The sequence below is a fragment of the Molossus molossus genome, unplaced genomic scaffold (assembly GCF_014108415.1).
Source record: "Molossus molossus isolate mMolMol1 unplaced genomic scaffold, mMolMol1.p scaffold_m16_p_1, whole genome shotgun sequence".
Lineage (NCBI taxonomy): Eukaryota > Metazoa > Chordata > Mammalia > Chiroptera > Molossidae > Molossus > Molossus molossus.
The window spans coordinates 149,983,507-150,000,685 of NW_023425344.1; the positions used below are offsets into that span (position 1 = coordinate 149,983,507).

General features: G+C 38.2%; 1 protein-coding gene and 1 pseudogene across 1 annotated transcript in view; one reads left to right on the forward strand and one right to left on the reverse strand.

Moving 5' to 3' along the window:
- The window catches only part of LRFN5 (leucine rich repeat and fibronectin type III domain containing 5), a 288,423-nt gene that overhangs the window by 42,082 nt on the left and 229,162 nt on the right, over nucleotides 1–17,179 (forward strand). The gene's annotated exons all lie outside the window — the stretch shown is intronic.
- Nucleotides 12,695–13,477, reverse strand: LOC118639305 (annotated as a pseudogene).

A 17,179-nucleotide genomic window follows, 5' to 3' on the forward strand; every position in this document is an offset into this window, starting at 1 on the left:
GTAATTATTGTTAAACCAATGAGCCAGTTAACAAGTAATTACATAGTGGGCAAGACACCATTATGTTTACTTTTGATAACAATAAGCAGAAGAAATGGAGCCCCTGTCTTCAGAGAGTTAACACTCAAATGGGGAAGAGAGTAAATAAATGTCCAAGCCAATAAATAAAAGGAAATTGGGAATTTTATATGCTACCAGGAGAGAATAAAATAGGAAAATGTGGTAGGGAGTGACAGAGGCTGCTGTCTACTGTGGTCAGGGAAGGGCACTGCTGAAATGATGTTTGAGTTATGACCTCAGTGATCAGATGGGCTCTCTGAGCAGAGGAACAGCATGAGCAAACTCCCTTTGAATGAAATGACCTTCATGAGTTTCAAGGGCAGAAGTAGGTGATTGTGACTAAAATGGAGTGAACAAAGAAGACACATGTCTTCCATTGTCACTTGATGGAAGGCAGATTATGGAGATACAGATGCGAGTGAATTGAAATAATTATTAGTGTTCAAATGATATAATTATTTTATTGCATTTATTCTCTTTATGAATCACCAGTGATGTCATCAGCTCAGGATGATGGGATAACAAGGTCTAGGAAACTTGAGGAACAGAAGGCATTGTGAAATAGTCACTGTGAAGAGGGGTAAGTGAATTGACTGGGAAAGTGGAATAGGATCAGGACAGTCTGGTGCCGAGAAAGGATTCTTTGAGCTGTGTTGTCATAAACTTGTGACGGGTACTGCTGAGTGAACCAGTAATGTTCAGCTGCTGGGTTCAGATTTTTCTTTGATTATTGAGACGTAACTTACATATGATTATATTAGTTTTAGATGTATAATTTAATGATTTGATATTTGTATATATTGCAAAATGATCACCACAATAGATCCAGTTAACATCTGTTGCCATACATATGTATAATTTTTTTTTTCTGACAATGAGGACTTTCAAGATCCATTCTCCTAACTACATTCAAACATGCAACACAGTGTTATTAACTATAGCCATTATGTTATATATTACTTCCCTATGACTCATTCATTTTATAACTGAGAATTTATACCTTTTGATTCCCTTTACCCATTTTATCAACCCCCACACCCTACCTCAAGCAGCCACCAATCTATTGTCTATACCTATGAGCTCCCTTTGCTGTTTTGTTTCTTAAGATTCTACTTATAAGTGAGGTCATACAGTATTTATCTTTATCCATCTCACTTATCTTAGCATAATTCCAGTAAGGTCCATCCATACTATTACAAATGGCAAGATTTTATTCTTTTTTTTTTGGCTGAACTATATATATAGTCTGGCCAGTGTGGCTCAGTGGTTGAGCATCAACCCATGCACCAAGAGGTCACTGGTTTGATTCTGTCAGGGCACATGTCCAGGTTGTGGACCTGACCCCCAGTGGGAGGCATGCAGAAGGCGGTCAGTTGTTGTTCTCGCTCATTGATATTTCTATCTTTCTCTCCCTTCCTCTCTCTCTAAAATCAATAAAAAAAAATGTTAAGACACACACACATACATAGGCCCGCACAGGGTGGGGCAAGAGTGGGTTTACATTTGTGAGTACGCAAAACACTGAATTTATTATTGTATTATTTATTAGAACAACTAACCGTAAACCTACTTTTGCCATACCACGTGTGTGTGCATGTGTGTTTTATTTCATTTTCTTTCTCCGTTTATCTACTGCTGGACACTTAGGTTGCTTGCATTTGCCTGTTATAAATAATTCTGTAATGAACATGGGAGTTCAGATATAATTCCTGGATACTAATTTTGTTTCCTTTGGATAAACACCCAGCACTGGAATTACTAGATTTTGTGGTAATTCTATTTTGAATTATTTAAGGGACCTCCATACTGTTTTCAATAGTGGCTGCAGCAATTTACAATTCCACAAAGGACACCTTGGTCTCCACATCCTCTCCAACACTTGTTATTTCTTGTCTTTTTTTCTTTTTTTTTTATCCTCACCCGAGAACATTTTTCCATTTTTTGCCCAGACAGAGTGGGAGGGAGAGAGAGGAAAAGAGAGAGAAAGAAACATCGACGTGAAAGGGACACATCAAGCAGCTGCCACCCGCACAACCAACCAGGGCCGAGGACAAACTGCAACCGAGGTACGTGCCCTTAGCATCAACTGAACCCTGGTCTCTCCGGACCACAGGCTGACGCTCTAACCGCTGAGTCAAACCAGCCAGGACTCTTGTCTTTTTTATAATAGCCATCCCAGCAGGTTTAAGGTGATATCTCATTGTGGTTTTGATTTCCAGTTCCCTGACAATTAGTGATGTTGAGCATCTTTTCATGTGTCTGATGCCCATCTGTATGTCTTCTTTGAAGATGTACCTATTCAGATTCTGTGGCCATTTTTAATTTAATCATTTTGCTATTGAATTGTATGAGTTCTTTATAAATTTTCAGTATTAACTCCTTATCAGATATATGATTTGCAAGTATTTTTCCCATTTGGTAGGTTGCTTTTCATTTTGTTGATTTCCTTTGTTATGCAGAAGCGTTTTTTTTTTTAATTGTTCCTTTATTGATTTTAGAGAGAAAGGAAGGGACAGGGAGAGAGAGATAGAAACAAGGATGAGAGAGAACAGTGATGGGCCACGTCCTGCATGCCCCCCACTGGGGATTTGGCCCACAACCTGGGCATGTTCCCTGACTGGGAATCAAACCGGCAGCATCTTGGTGCATGGGTCGACGCTCAACCCCTGAGCCATACCAGCTGGGCTATGCAACAACTTTTTATTTTGATGTAGTCCCAATTGTTTTTCTTTTATTGCCTTTGCATTTGGAGTCAAATCCAAAAAGTCATTGCCAAGAATGATGTTGGGGAGTTTATTGCATATGTTTTCTTTTTAATCCTCACCCAAGGATATTTTTCTATTTATCGTCAGGTAGAGTGGGAGAGTGGGAAAGAGGGAGAGAAAGAGAGAAACATGTATGTGAGAGGGACACATTGACTGGTTGCCTCCCACATGACCCCAGTCAGGGCCAGAGTTGAACTGCAACCGAGGTAAATGCCCTTGACAGGAATTGAACCCGTGACTCACTGGTTTGTGAGCTGATGCTCTAACCACTGAGCAACCAACCAGGGCTGCATATGTTTTCTTTTAGGAGTTTTATGATTTTAGGTCTTGCACTCAAGCAATTAATCCATTTAATGTAGATTTTGTGTATGACGTTAGTGGCCCAGTCCTATTCTTTGGCATGTGTCTGTTGGGTTGAATTTATGCAAGGAATAGACAGTGTCAACGAAAGTCAGGGTAAGTGCAGGCAATACTGCTGAACTGTTGAATTTTGGCTGAGCAAGAGGGATATGAAGATATGAAGGAGGTGATAAATAGCAACAATCTGATGGGGTAGAGAGGAGGCCTCAGTGGTATCAGAAAATAGTTGGAGTTTTAGAACAAGTGACCTAGAAGGGATTAGCTGTGATAGTCAGGAACACAGATGTAAGTGAGGACAGGGTTTATTGTATAACCATGTGCATGGGTGATTAAGGTAAGGTGGCCAGAAGGATCATTGAACCAAAAAATATCAAGGCCATGAGAGGCCACAGTGTTAGATCATATTCTCGATTTGTTGATGTAGCTAAGAATAATGAAAGCGCCCTGGCCAGTTTGGCTCAGCGGTTGAAGCGTCAGCCTGTGGACCAGAGAGTCCCAGGTTTGGTTTCCGCTAGGGGCACGTACAAAAATAAATAAATAAAAATTAAAAAAAAAAGAATAATGAAAGCATCCATTGTGAATTGGGAGAGGGTAAACTGGGAACCAAAATCATCAGTGACTGAGGGATATGTTGAGGGTGTCAGAGGGTGAGGACAATTAGGAAGGATATGGACTAGGGAAGTCTGATGACATGCATTTCCAAGGAGCTGGGGTTTTTAAAGAGGGAGGTAAGAGTTCAAAAATATCAAGGAGATGCATAGAGGACAGGCACTTACTCTACTTATGTGGTTTTCTTACCTCTTCTACTTTGATGGTTGGGAGGGGAAAACAGCCTCTTCTTAAGAAGGTGGCAGGAGAAGACCGTGGAGTTAGATAACAAATATAAGTTGACGGAGTTTCAGAGAAAAGTTGGTATATTAGAGAGCAAGTTTTAAAGGGAATATTAATGAGGCCTGTGAGGGAAGGGCTGGAGGGTTATTGAATATAAGAATTGATGTTTTAATGATGGATAATCTGGGAAACTGGGATTTCTGGTGGTGACTGAGATGCATAAGGAATAGTTGTAAGGAAACTGGTAATATTTCTGGTCCTTAGGGCTGTATGTTTTTTATTTTATTATTTTTTTCTTTATTGATTTAAGAGAGAGAGGAAGGGAGAGGGAGAGATATGGAAACATTGATGAGAGAGGACATTGACTGGCTGCCTCCTGCATGTCCCCACTGGGGATTTTGCACACAACCTGGGCATGTGCCCTGACCAGGAATCCAACCAGTGACCTCTTGGTGCATGGGTCAACACTCAACCACTGAGCCACACCAGCCAGGCAGAGATGAATGTTTTTTAAGCCATTAAGGCATCTGTCTCACATGTGGCTGGTGAAATTTTCTCAAGGAAGGGCAAACTTGCAATGAACTCTCAGGGAGATTGGTTGTCACCTTGTGAGAATGAATACCTAGAAAAGAAAGAGATTGAAGAAGGGCTAGAATCAGGGAGGAGCAGCTGGAAGGAGAGGGCTCTGGATTTCTCTGTGGCTGGAGCTTTTTACAGCCTTTGTAAAACATGCCAGTCAAGTTGTCTGTAATAGCCTGGGTTGCTTAGCTCAGTGTCTATGGCAACCTTTCTCTAGTGAGCCTTTCTATAATACAAAGATTGGAAGACTAAAACGTGCATTACCCAGGCAAATTTCAACATGATTTCTCTATGTGTTTTAGATTATGTTAATCTGATGGGTTTTGGTGAGACTTGAATTTGGAGGTGAGTTATGGGGAGAAAGGTGAGGGAATAAGGTTACATCCTTCTGCTGGTATACATGGCAACAGAGACAAAATAGTGTGGGAGCTGGCAGTTCTAACCCTTGGCAGTGGGGTTCTTGATAGTAACAGGAGCAGCACTTCCTTTGGTGCTCAAGTATAAGGCAGTGTGTGGTTTCAAAAGCCTAGCCTAGGATCTACTTCTTGCCCCCCAGGACGCCATTTGATATTTTATAACAAATGTCCTTTCCCAAATGATTAAAGTGGGTTATTTCCTCCACAACTTACACCAAAAGCTTTTCTACTCCAAAAGCTACCCTTTTTCAAACTGTTTTTGGACAACCAATCTAGTACATATATTAGCTGTGGGGATTAAAACATATTAGCTATGATCATCAAATTTTCTTTCTTATAATTGTATTATTTTTTTTAAGAAATATGATAAGAACCAGTCAATTATGAGAAGTAATGGATGTTACTTTTAGAAAGTGAGCCTTCTGACTCATTGGGTTGACCTGGAGAAGAGAGATGCAGGCATGCCTGGTCTTACTGTGCTTCACTTATCGCGCGTCATAGATGTTGTGATTTTTAACATATTGAAGGCAAGACCCTCCACCAGCAAAGGGTTAGAATCGCTTTATTGTGGCGGTCTGGAACTGAACCTGCAATATCTCTGAGTTATCCCTGCAACCTTGAGTTGATTTGTAGTGTGTGTGTGTGTGTGTGTGTACATATGCATAAAAATATTACTGGGTAGCTTAAAAGTGCTATGAAATGATCCTAGATATTACACTACTTTCCTAGAACTAGAAATTATCCTCACCATCAGACTACTGATTATTTTCTCCTATTCCTTCTATTCTCAAGTAGACAGAAATGTTACTTTAAATAACAGTCACTCATTAGTGTCTGAGATAGTTATTATATGCCAATGTGTGTCAAGCACTAATCTAGGTGTTGTGACTAAAGCTCAGGAAAAAAATAGACAGCATGAATCTTACAATCTACTGCAAAGGGTAGATATAAACAAAATATTCATTAAATAATGCGTATTATGGACAGGGGAGACTTGGCATTAGGAAGCAAATCTAGTAAGGAGACAGACCTAAGCTAGCATACGTAGGTCATGCTTCTCTGGGAAGTTTTCTGTCAGTTGATTTCTATGTGTAATAGTGAACTTAACAATACATACATGTGGTAACAAAGGCAAATCTCAGAGTTGACATAACAAAAATGAATCCCTTGCTCTCCTAAAGAAAAATGGATGTTTATTGGGTGGCTTTCCCTAGTGTGGGGCCATATTCTTTTCCCCCTCTGGTTGTTCCTTAGCTCTCAAGGGTCCCCTCAGATTCCCCTGCTGCATCGACAACGTTCAGCAGCCCAAAGCACAGAGCCAGTTGGAGGAGGATTGTGTATCTGATACTTATTTCATTCCGGAAAGGTTGTTCACATTCCATAGAGAACAGTCAGATGGGCTGTATCACCAAGATACAAGGGTGGGGTGGAAGAGGAGGCATGTGGGGAATATAGTCCTAGACAGGATAGATGCTTCGCAGCAACAATTTGTACCCTGCAAAAGGACACATTTCCAAGTTGAGTAGTTAGTTGTCTTTGCCACATGAAGAGAGACACTTGCATTTTTTTTTTAGTGATGATTAGCCTCATATAAAGCTGACTTAGAGAAAAATATGACTGCAAAATTAACTTTTACTACCACTAATTTTAGTACCGTTGAAAGGATGTTAGGCCTAAATAGATAATTTTCATATAGCGCGTGGAGATTATAATTTTGAATTTGGGCCATTAAGTTAAAGTAAACACTAGCTATGGTGTGCTCTGAAAGCTAATGCTAGTATTCTATGGAAGTCAACTGTCCTAAAACTTAAATCTGTGACCCCATTCACAAACTTGAAATATTTAGAATGCCAATGGGTAGAAAAAATGTGGATTTGACACAAATTCTACCTTCAGGTTAACCATTGTTATAGACACTTTTTGTATTGTGACTTCTGTATGTAAAATTTGATGTAATCAATGGAGAAAAGCTACATATTTTGAATTATAATGGAAGAATTTCAGGTGGCCAGAAAACTCATGTATTAACACAAATGGATCTAGGACAACAAATTATTTTTACTTTTAAAATAGTTTTCTTATTGTATATTGTTTTTATTTTGTTGTTAATCTTTACATGAGGATATTTTCCATTAATTGTTAGATAGAGTGAAAGGAAGGGAAGGGGAGAAAGAAATAAACATTGATGTGAGAGAGACATATCAATTGACTGCCTCCCACACGACCCAACCAGGGCCGGGCATCCAACCTGCAACCCAGGTACATGCCCTTGACCGGGAATCAAACCAAGACCCTTTGGTCCACAGACTTATATTTTAACAGCTGAGCTGAACCAGCCGGGGCTATTCTATCTAGAAGACTGTATTTTTTGATCCCCTCCATCTGTCTCCTCCTGTTCCATCCTTCCCTCTGCCAATCACTAATACATTCTCTTATCATTGAATATGGTTTTGTTTTTTACATTCCACATATAAATGAAATTTTTTGGAATTTGTCTTTGTCTGTCTCATTTCACTTAACACAATACCCTCCAAGTCCACCCATATTGTTGCAAATGGCAAGATTTCATTCTTTTTTATGTCTGAGTAATATTGCATTGCATATATGCTCCATCTCTTTATCCAGTCATCCATTTCATCCATTGATGGATACTTAGGTTGTTTCCATCTTGGCTGTTGTTGATAATCCTGCAATGAACATAGGAACGTGTGTGCGCGCACACACACACACACACACAGTCTTTTTGAATTAGTCATTTCATTTTCTTGAAATAGATACCCAGAAGTGGAATTACTGGATCATATGGTAGTTTTATTTTTAATTTTGGGGGGAATATGAGGTACCTTTTGGACCCCACCAAAGGATAGGGGCTGGTTGCCAGAAGAACCAACCATGTGATGACTGGGTTGAAACTTTAAGTCCCACACCTGACTTTTGGGAAAGGGAGAGGGTGTGGAGGGTGAATCAGTTTTGAAATGCCAGTTATTTAATCAACCCTGGCTATTTAATGAAGCTTCCATAAAAACCCACAGGGTAGGGTTCAGAGTGCTTCCAGGCTTGTGAGCATGTGCGGTTGGCTGGAGAGGGACAGAAGTTCCTGCCCTTTCCCCTGCCTGCCCTTTGCTTCTTTCATCTGGCTATTCCTGAATTACATCCTTTTGTGATTAACTGGCAATAAAGTATGTAAAATGTGGCTTCGAGTTCTGTGAGCTGCTTTAGCAGATTTAATAGACCCAAGGAGGAGGTTATGAGTCCCTCTGATTTATAGCCTGTTGGTCAGAAATTATAGGTAACAACCTGGGCTTGTACTAGTGTCTAAAGTTCAAGGAGGAAATTGTGGGAACCTCCAATATGTAGCCAGTTTGTCAGAAGCACCGGTAACAACTTGGGATTTTGACTGGCATTTTAAGCAGGGTGGGGGGTGGGGCGGTTTTGTAGGACTGAACACTTAACCTGTGGAACCTAATGCTATCTCCAGTCCAGAATTGGGTTGGATTGCAGGACATTCCGTTGTTTCTGAGAACTGCTTGTTGATGTGGAGAAGCCTCTGCACATACACACATTGGAGCTGCGTCCAGGAATCCTAACGACAGCTTTTCCACAACTGTCTTTGAAAACAACTGATAGGAAAGTTGAATAAGTTCAACAAATTCCCAATAAATCTTTGCATAGGTTAGTAATTACTAATATTTTGTCACATTAACTTTTCCTCTTTCTTTCTCAAATAGGTAGAGAGCTAGCTAGCTATAGATATAAACTTTTTTTTTTCAAACTCAGATGAAATATTGCAGACATGATGACACAAGACCCCTAAATATTCAAGCGTGTCACTTCTAGGAGCAAAGACACTCTATATAAAATCATACAGTTTACAATGGGGAAAATGTGGCAAATACGATACACTTCACTAAAATAGAATGTATATTCAGAGTTTTTCGCTTGTTTAACAATGTCCTTTATAGATTAAGCTTTCATCTAATGTAGGATCAAAGCAGCGATCATGCATTGCGTTTAATCGGCATTATCACTTAGATTATTTTTTAAATAGCATTGACATTCTGGTGGAGTTCAAGGTAGTGTTTTAAAAACTATTTCTGAGCTTTGAGTTGTCTCATCATTTCCTCATGATTAGATTCACGTTGAATATTTGTCAGAGTATTGCATTAGGACAACTGTCATATTAGTCTCTCCCATTATTGGTGATGTCACATATCATTACAGAGTTACTGTGGTCTGATTTCTCCATTGGAAAGCTACCTTTCCTCGTTGTCATTAATAATTCAGCAGTGAGGTGTTGTCTCAGGGATGTGTGATAATCCTGTTTCCTAACAACTTTTTATCCAATTGACGAACCTCGACTGAAGTATTAAAAGTATGTGGCAAAATGTTTGTTTATTTATTTTATTTTTCCTATGTCACTTGGTCCCTACACACTAACTCCTTTCCTTCCTCCTTCTTCCTCTTTCCTTCCCCCTCAATTTCTTTTGTTTACTGCTTTCCATCCTTTCCTGATTATAACTGCATTGTGGACTCATAGATTCAATGTATGATACCTACCATGATCCCAGTTTCCTTTTCTATAAATTCACTGGGGCAAGTCTGTCTCGTAGCATCAGTGCATATCAGACACATTGCTACATGCAGCGTTGATTTGAAGAAAACACAGAGAGTGCCCTGCACATGAAAACTACTAAGTGCACATAACCTTTGGACAGAGCTTCATGAGTTTCCCAACATATTCTTGCCTTCTGGCACAGGGTGACCCACTTTTTCCTCCCCCAATCTCAGTCTTGTTATCAGTTTATGTCTCCGGAAATTAGTTCTCCTTAATGGGAACTGTGTTTAGAAACAATGATCTGAGCATTAGGTTTAATGGAACCTTTTTTAAAAGCAACCTTGTAACAAGTAGAAAGTAAGTGAGCACAGAGCATTGCTCCCGCAGGCTGTTGTCATGGCATAGACCTTTTCAGGTCACTGGCATGTGTGCCAAGAGCAGTGTGGTTCAGTGAGAGGAGCATGCCCTGTGCAGCCACATGGCACAGTTCTCATCCACACAGTTCTCATCCAGCTCTGCCCACTCTACCTTCGTGACTCAACAGTAGGTTATTTTGTCTCTATACCTCTCCTCTGCCTCTTCATTCTTAAAAAGGATGTAATATAGGACACTCCTCATAGAATTATTAATTTATTCCTTTGTTCAACATATTTATACTGAGTACCTGCTATACCTAAAATGTGACAAATACATACTCTTATAGCTGGGTACAAGACAGGCAACAAATCTCTGTCTCTGGAGCTTTAATTGTCATGTGGGAGATAGACTCCCCACCCCTCCAAAAATCCCAGACAGACAAATTAAGTGCATGTTCAGATGCTGACAGGTTCTACAGGAAAAAATGACGAGGAGTATGTCATGCTAATACCTAGAAGGAGAGTTCTCCATGCCAGATACAAGCACAGGACCCCTCAGAAGGGTGAGGAGTGCAGGGTATGGAAGGACCCAGGATAAGCAGCCAGGCTCATGGGGCTGGAACGGTGGAGTCACGGTTGAGTGTCTGGGGAGTTCAGACCATGAGGCCTTTTAGTACTTTTACAAAGACTCATATTTATGAGTAGGACATGAGAAATCATTGGAAAGTTTTGGGAATAATGGTGACACCATCTGATTTATGGTTGAAAGAGATGAGTCTGGCTGTTGGGTTAGGGAACAGATCGAAGAGGACCCAAATAGGAAAAGAGGTGAGTTATGAAGCCATGGCAGTGATCCCAAAAGTAGGACAGAGCGAGTGGTGGGAGGTGGTCAGATTCTAGACGTATTTTGAGTTGGAGATTATAGGATTTGTGCCTGTATTGTATGTGGAGTGTGGGACAATGAAATCAAGGATAACTTCATAGTTTTGACCACTGATTTGGAGGCTATAAGGATTACATAGTTAATTCACATAAAACATTTAGAACAGGGCCTCAGAGGTGATAAGCAATCAATGAATATTAGTCATTGAAATTATTTTTTAATGCCTATCAAGTTATTTTCCACTCTTTCCTGTACACTTTTATGTTGTTTTTATGTTTCTGAATTCTGGATTTTTAACTGGGCTGTTACCGTAATACTATTTCTCTAGAAGGGCTAGCCATTGAACTATATAAATTTTAGGAATAAAGTAATTTTAGTACCAATGCCCAAGACTGAAATCAGCATATAGTTCACTTACTGTGTAGCTGTGGGCAAATTACTGATCTCTCAATTTCATCTATGAAATGAGGATAATGATATTTACCTCCCAAGGCTATTATGAAAATTAAAGAATATCCAGATTCAAAAATGAAAGTCACCACAAAGTATGAGTTATTGCAGTTTTTATTGTTGCCTACACTCTGAGAAGGCTCTTTATGCTAATCCTAGCCACTTAAAGGCATGAAAGAAATGGATTTGAGCGCATTAGTCATTCATACTGAGTTTTATTCTTGTTTAGTAATATTTGAATGTTTTTATTGGTGAAATTTATTTTTTATATTTCACAGTTTGGGATTTATTGAGACCTGAGCAGCTCTATTGAACCACTCTTTCAAATAAGTAATGAACCTAAATCTTCCACTCAGGATGAATATTGGGACCAGGAAGGGGCTTCGGCAGGGGGTAATTCAGAATACATATCTAAGTCTTCACTGTAAGAGGGCCGTACACCTTAGTGCATATGAAATACTTCCAACATATAGCTATTGGACACAACTGTTATGATTTGAATGCTCAGCAAATCTAGTATCTAATAATTACTGACATTTGAAAAGCATTTCAATTTGGGGGTGAAGTTGTAAAGCCTTGATCACTGATACAAAAACGGAGGAAAGTACACTGAGGGACTGGGTGTGGCTTTTTATCATTCATTTCCATTGTTGGGTCCTTCCTGTGACTGAGGTGGAAAAAGGAGCCCTAATGTCTTTTCTAAGGCAGGTAGGGAGGCATGGAACTGCCATTGTTCATCAGTTTAAGTTATTTTGCTGCTCCCAGGTATTTATCTGTGTGGACTTATTCTAAATTAAAAATCCTTATTCCCATCCATTGAGTTATACTTGTTAGGCAGGTGTTGTTGTTTTTAATTAATAGAAAAAGGAACAGAGGGCAAGAGCGATTAAATCACAGGGTTATTTGTTTATTAATAAGTGAAAGAGACAGGAGTACAACCTTGTTTTCTAGTCTTTTAGCTGTATCTCTCATCTGTATTTCAGACCTACATCTTTTGCATTGTGAAATGTTGGTCATTTAGGTATCAGAATTGTTCTAATCAGCAGAAAAACAGGGTGGCATTTGAGCTTTTGCATTTCTTTATGCATTTAATGCATAAAAGCTTTTAAACTTAAGTGCTTTGTGGAGAAGTGAGGTTATAGTTTAATTTTAAATACAAATCACATACAAAATAATTTCACAAACATGTTTTTGATAAAGGTTCAGAGGAAAACTATGAAATCTATTCAGCAAGAATGTACACTGTCCATTTATTTATTTTTTATTTTTATTTTTTGTAAAAACAGGCCATTTTAATATTGTTTACAATAGAATAAATAGTTGATGACTGCAGACATGTAGGCTGTGAGATAGTATTAAGGAACATCACAGTAAAGGAGTTTTCCCAATTATTGCATAGTCTTCAATAATTATAAGAAGTTACTTGTTTGAAAGTGCTTTCAGACCAGTAGGACTGCATTGATGCATCCATCATTTTCAGGATGGTTGGTAACCTGGACATATTTTCCCCAAAGAACCTTGTCTCCTTGTGTCACAAGGCCCAACTTGCTCACGTTTACCTTGATGACAGTACCTTTGATAATGACACCCAAAGTATATAAAGTGGGGATGAAGGATTCTTCTTTACACCAAGTATTAGCAGGCAAAATGTGGCTTTCAGTTTAGGATGTGTTATGGGCCTTCTTGAAACGTAAACCCATTGGCCTAATGAATCTTTCATATTTAGGTGCTTTTTCAAGTAAAACGATCTCCAACAAAGCAGACTTTAGTAACCATCAAGAGCTCTTTCATGCTTTTTTTTTTTTTTTCCTGTTTTCTGTTAAAATAACTTTTAATACCTCTTTTTCTCCCTGGGCACAAACTTTGGGCAGAGGGACTTCCTATTTCCCTGCTTTCTCTATTTGTTTTTGTTTAATCATATTAGAAAGTACTTTAGCTTGGGGACTGTCCAGTAGATATTCAGGTACTGCTCCTTGTGGAGTCTTTTCATTGTTCTTTTGTTTGGTGTTTCTCTTTTCATGCATCTTAATAGTCTTTTTCATTTGTATTTTCCCAGCATGGAGCTGTTTATGGTAGAGCTTAGCCTTCAGACCAATCATCTTTTTTGCCTTCTTTGAACATTCATGAGTCTCTCAATCTTCCTTCTTTCTCTTTTTCTCATGGTAGTCCAAATGATACCCATAGCACTTATGGTGCAACTCAATATATTTGTTTTGTGGCATGGTCATGGCCACCAGGTGCCATCCCCCAGGCGCCAAGAAGCTCTCAACTTTTGGACCTCAGAGACCCACAAATCAACTCCTATCTATTTGTTTTTACCATAAAATGATGTAAAGGCAAGTGGACAATTCCTATGGTTGTCACTGAAATTAGAACTCTGGTCTGACCCATTTCAGAAGACATCAGAAATGCAGCATTTTAGAGTTAGTCTCTATTAAAATAGTTACTACATTTGGACAGAAGCTCATAAGGTGATTTGAAAAGTTTCTTGTCACTAAGATACAAATGATTTTAATTTATTATTTTTTAGTGGTTGTTTATTTTTTTTTATCATTATTGTTGAATGTATCACAGATATCCCTCCCTTTTTCCCCATTGACCCCCTCCTTCCTTCTCCTGCCCCCCTCCTGCCTTCCCCACACTATCATCTGTGTTCATTTATCATGCATATATGCATATAAATTCTTTGGTTTATCTCTTCCCGCCTTTCCCCTTCCTTTTGAAGTTTGTCACTCTAACAACTAATTTGTACTCCTTAATCCCTTTATCATTTTTGCCCATTTCCTCAACCCCCCTCCCATCTGGCAACCAACAAAAAGTTCTCCGAATCTATGAGCCTGTTTCTGTTCTGCTTGTTCATTTTGTTTGTAGATTCAATTGTTGATAAGTATATATTTATTGACATTTTATTGTTTGTATTTTTGATCTTCAAGAAAACCCTTCAGCATTTCATATAATACTGGTTTTGTGGTGATGAACTCCTTTAGCTTTTTTTTTGTCTGTAAAATTCTTTATATGACCATTGATTCTAAATGATAGCTTTGCAGGATAGAGTAGTCTTGGTTGTAGGTCCTTACTTTACATCACTTTGAATATCACTTGCCACTCCTTTCTGGCCTGCAAAGTTTCTTTTGAGAAATCAGCTGACAGTCTTATGGGAACTCCCTTGCATGTGACTAACTGCTTTTCTCTTGTGGATTTTAAGATTCTCTCTTTGTCTTTAACCTTTTGCATTTGTTTATGATGTGTCTTGATGTCGCCTCTTTGTGTTCATCTTGTTTGGAACTCTTTGTGCTTCCTGGACTTGTATGTCTGTTTCCTTCACCAAGTTAGGGAAGTTTTCTGCCATTATTGTTTCAAATAGGTTTTCAATATCTTGCTCAATCTCTTCTCCTTCTGGCATCCCCATGATGTGAATATCGGTACACTTGAAGTTGTCCCAGCAGTTCCTTACAAATGACTTTTAAAACCCTTTGATATTTAAATGCACTTTCAAAATATGCAAGAAGCATTTAAAGCCATTTAAAATATTTAAGTACCGCCCTGCCCAGTTTGGTTCAGCAGTAACAGTGTCAGCCCACAGATCAAAGACTCTCAGGTTTGAATTCCAATTCCCAGTCTAGGGCACATACCTCTGTTATGAGTTCATTTCCTGGCCCAGTTAGGGTCATGCAGGAGGCAACCAATCCATGCATTTCTCCCTCCCTCCCTCTCACTCTATCTAAAAAAATCGATGGATTGCCAAGCCAGTGTGTTTCAGTGATTGAGCATCAACTCATGAACCAAGAGGTTGCCAGTTCAATTCCCCGTCATGGCACATGCCCAGGTTGCGGGCCAAATCCCCAGTGTGGGGCATGCAGGAGGTGGCTAATTGATGTTCTTTCTCATTGATGTTTCTATGTCTCTCTCCCTCTCTCTTTCTCTCTCCCTAAAATCAGTAGAGAAAAAAAAATTAATTAATGGAAAAATATCCTGGGGTAAGAATTAAAAAACAAAACAATACACAGACACGAGAATATTTGAGTACTGTAACTATTTAGGTGATTCATGATAACTCAATGAAACCAAATTTATATATATACACAAACACACACACGTACCCATAGTCATTTTAAAAGCATTGTTATAAAGGCTTGAAATGGGTATGAAAATAACTTAAGCCATTTCCCCAATTTCTTCCTTTTGTCAAAGGCAACCAGAAAAATTGTTGATGAATCTTAAATATATTTGTCATCTGGAATACTTTTACTTTCTCTTACATAGAAAATAGGAATAAGAATTGCTTTAATAAGGCAAAACAGGCTGTTGGAAACCAGATTTGGGGGGAAAAACAAACCTTTATTTTTTTTTTAAACCTTTCTTTGTTACATTCATATATAGTTTGTTTACAAAGCTCTAAGTAATAAAAATATTTAAACTACTTCCCCATTAATTAGAGGAACAAAAAAGTTTTTGTTTTTTTTCTTTCTTTTTTTTTTTGAATACTATAGCTAAAAAAAAGTCATTACTTTTTGGTTATGGGCTAAAAGAGTAAGTCATGTTACAGGGATCTATAAACCATTTTGGACCCAACACAGACAATAGTTATTTGTATTTATTATTTGAACAAGATATTGGACACAAATTTGTATGACGAGCTTATCCTTGAGAAAATATCAGAATGCTTTTCCAATGAAAAGAGACAGGCATTTTTATTCATAAGAGTATTTATAGGATTATAAAAGGTGGAAAATTAACCTATAATTTCACTTGATACATTTCTGATAAGTGTGTGATTGGCACTTATATCATTTTAAAAATCATGACTTAATTAATACATGCAACTTTATCCAGCAAAAGTGGTGAATAATAATAATTCATTGGCATATTAGTCATTCATTTCTTATGCTCTTGAAAATAACCTCTATGAACTTATAATATATTTTTCAAATAATTTTTCTTTCAATCTGTAGCATGGAATTAATTTCTAATATATCAAAATTTTCTCATGTAAATTTGAATAACTTATAATGGGCTTTATAAATGTTTTACATATGTAGCCAGTGCTGTGCATTTATCCTATTAAAATAGAATTATCTCTTTGTCAAATGAACTCAAAAAGAGTCTGGAGGCTTTAGCTAGAAATAAATGATAAACATTTATTTAGGGGTCTTAGGATTTGCAAACTAGAAACACAAGTAGAGAAGATCCAGAGTGTTGTGAAGGAGAAGAAAGAATAACTGAGGGTTCTTACAGTAAAAAGTACATTTTTTTGGAAGAATCAGTCTTGCATTCTTAGTCTCTGGATTCGTCCAAAGTGGTAATCCTCTTGATGACAGGTGGGCTGGGTAATGGATGTCAAGTGGTCTGGATACATTAACCTTTTCTTAGTCCTTCAGGGGGCAATAGAGAGTTATCTGGAATTTTGACATATCCATGTTTTGACTCAGGACTGAAAAGTTCAAAAGTTTTACGTTCCCAGGCCACTTAAAACAAGAGTAATCCTTTCTGCTTGGCTCAGTTGGTTGAAACATTGTCCTGTATACCAAAAGGTTGCAGATTTGATTCCTAATCAGGGCACATACCTGGGATGCAGTTTCAATCCCCAGTCAGAGTGTGTGTGGGAGGCAACCGATAGATGTTTGTCCCTCTCTCTCTCAAGTCAATCAGCATTTCCTCAGATGAGGATAAAAATAAACAAGAATAGAAAAACTTCCTTATGACTCAACCTACTTGATTTCAGTAAGTTAGGAACTTGATTATAGTGACTCCATTTTGTTTCTTTACTCTATTCCTCATCTACAGTTTTAAAATTTTTAGTGTAATTTTTTTCAAATATCTTAAAGCCTTGTAAAATTTTTCCCTTTAAAAGGAAGGCAGTGTTTATTTACTATTGGTTTAATATTATCAATGCCCTTTGCCATCATGTATCAATACTCATTACA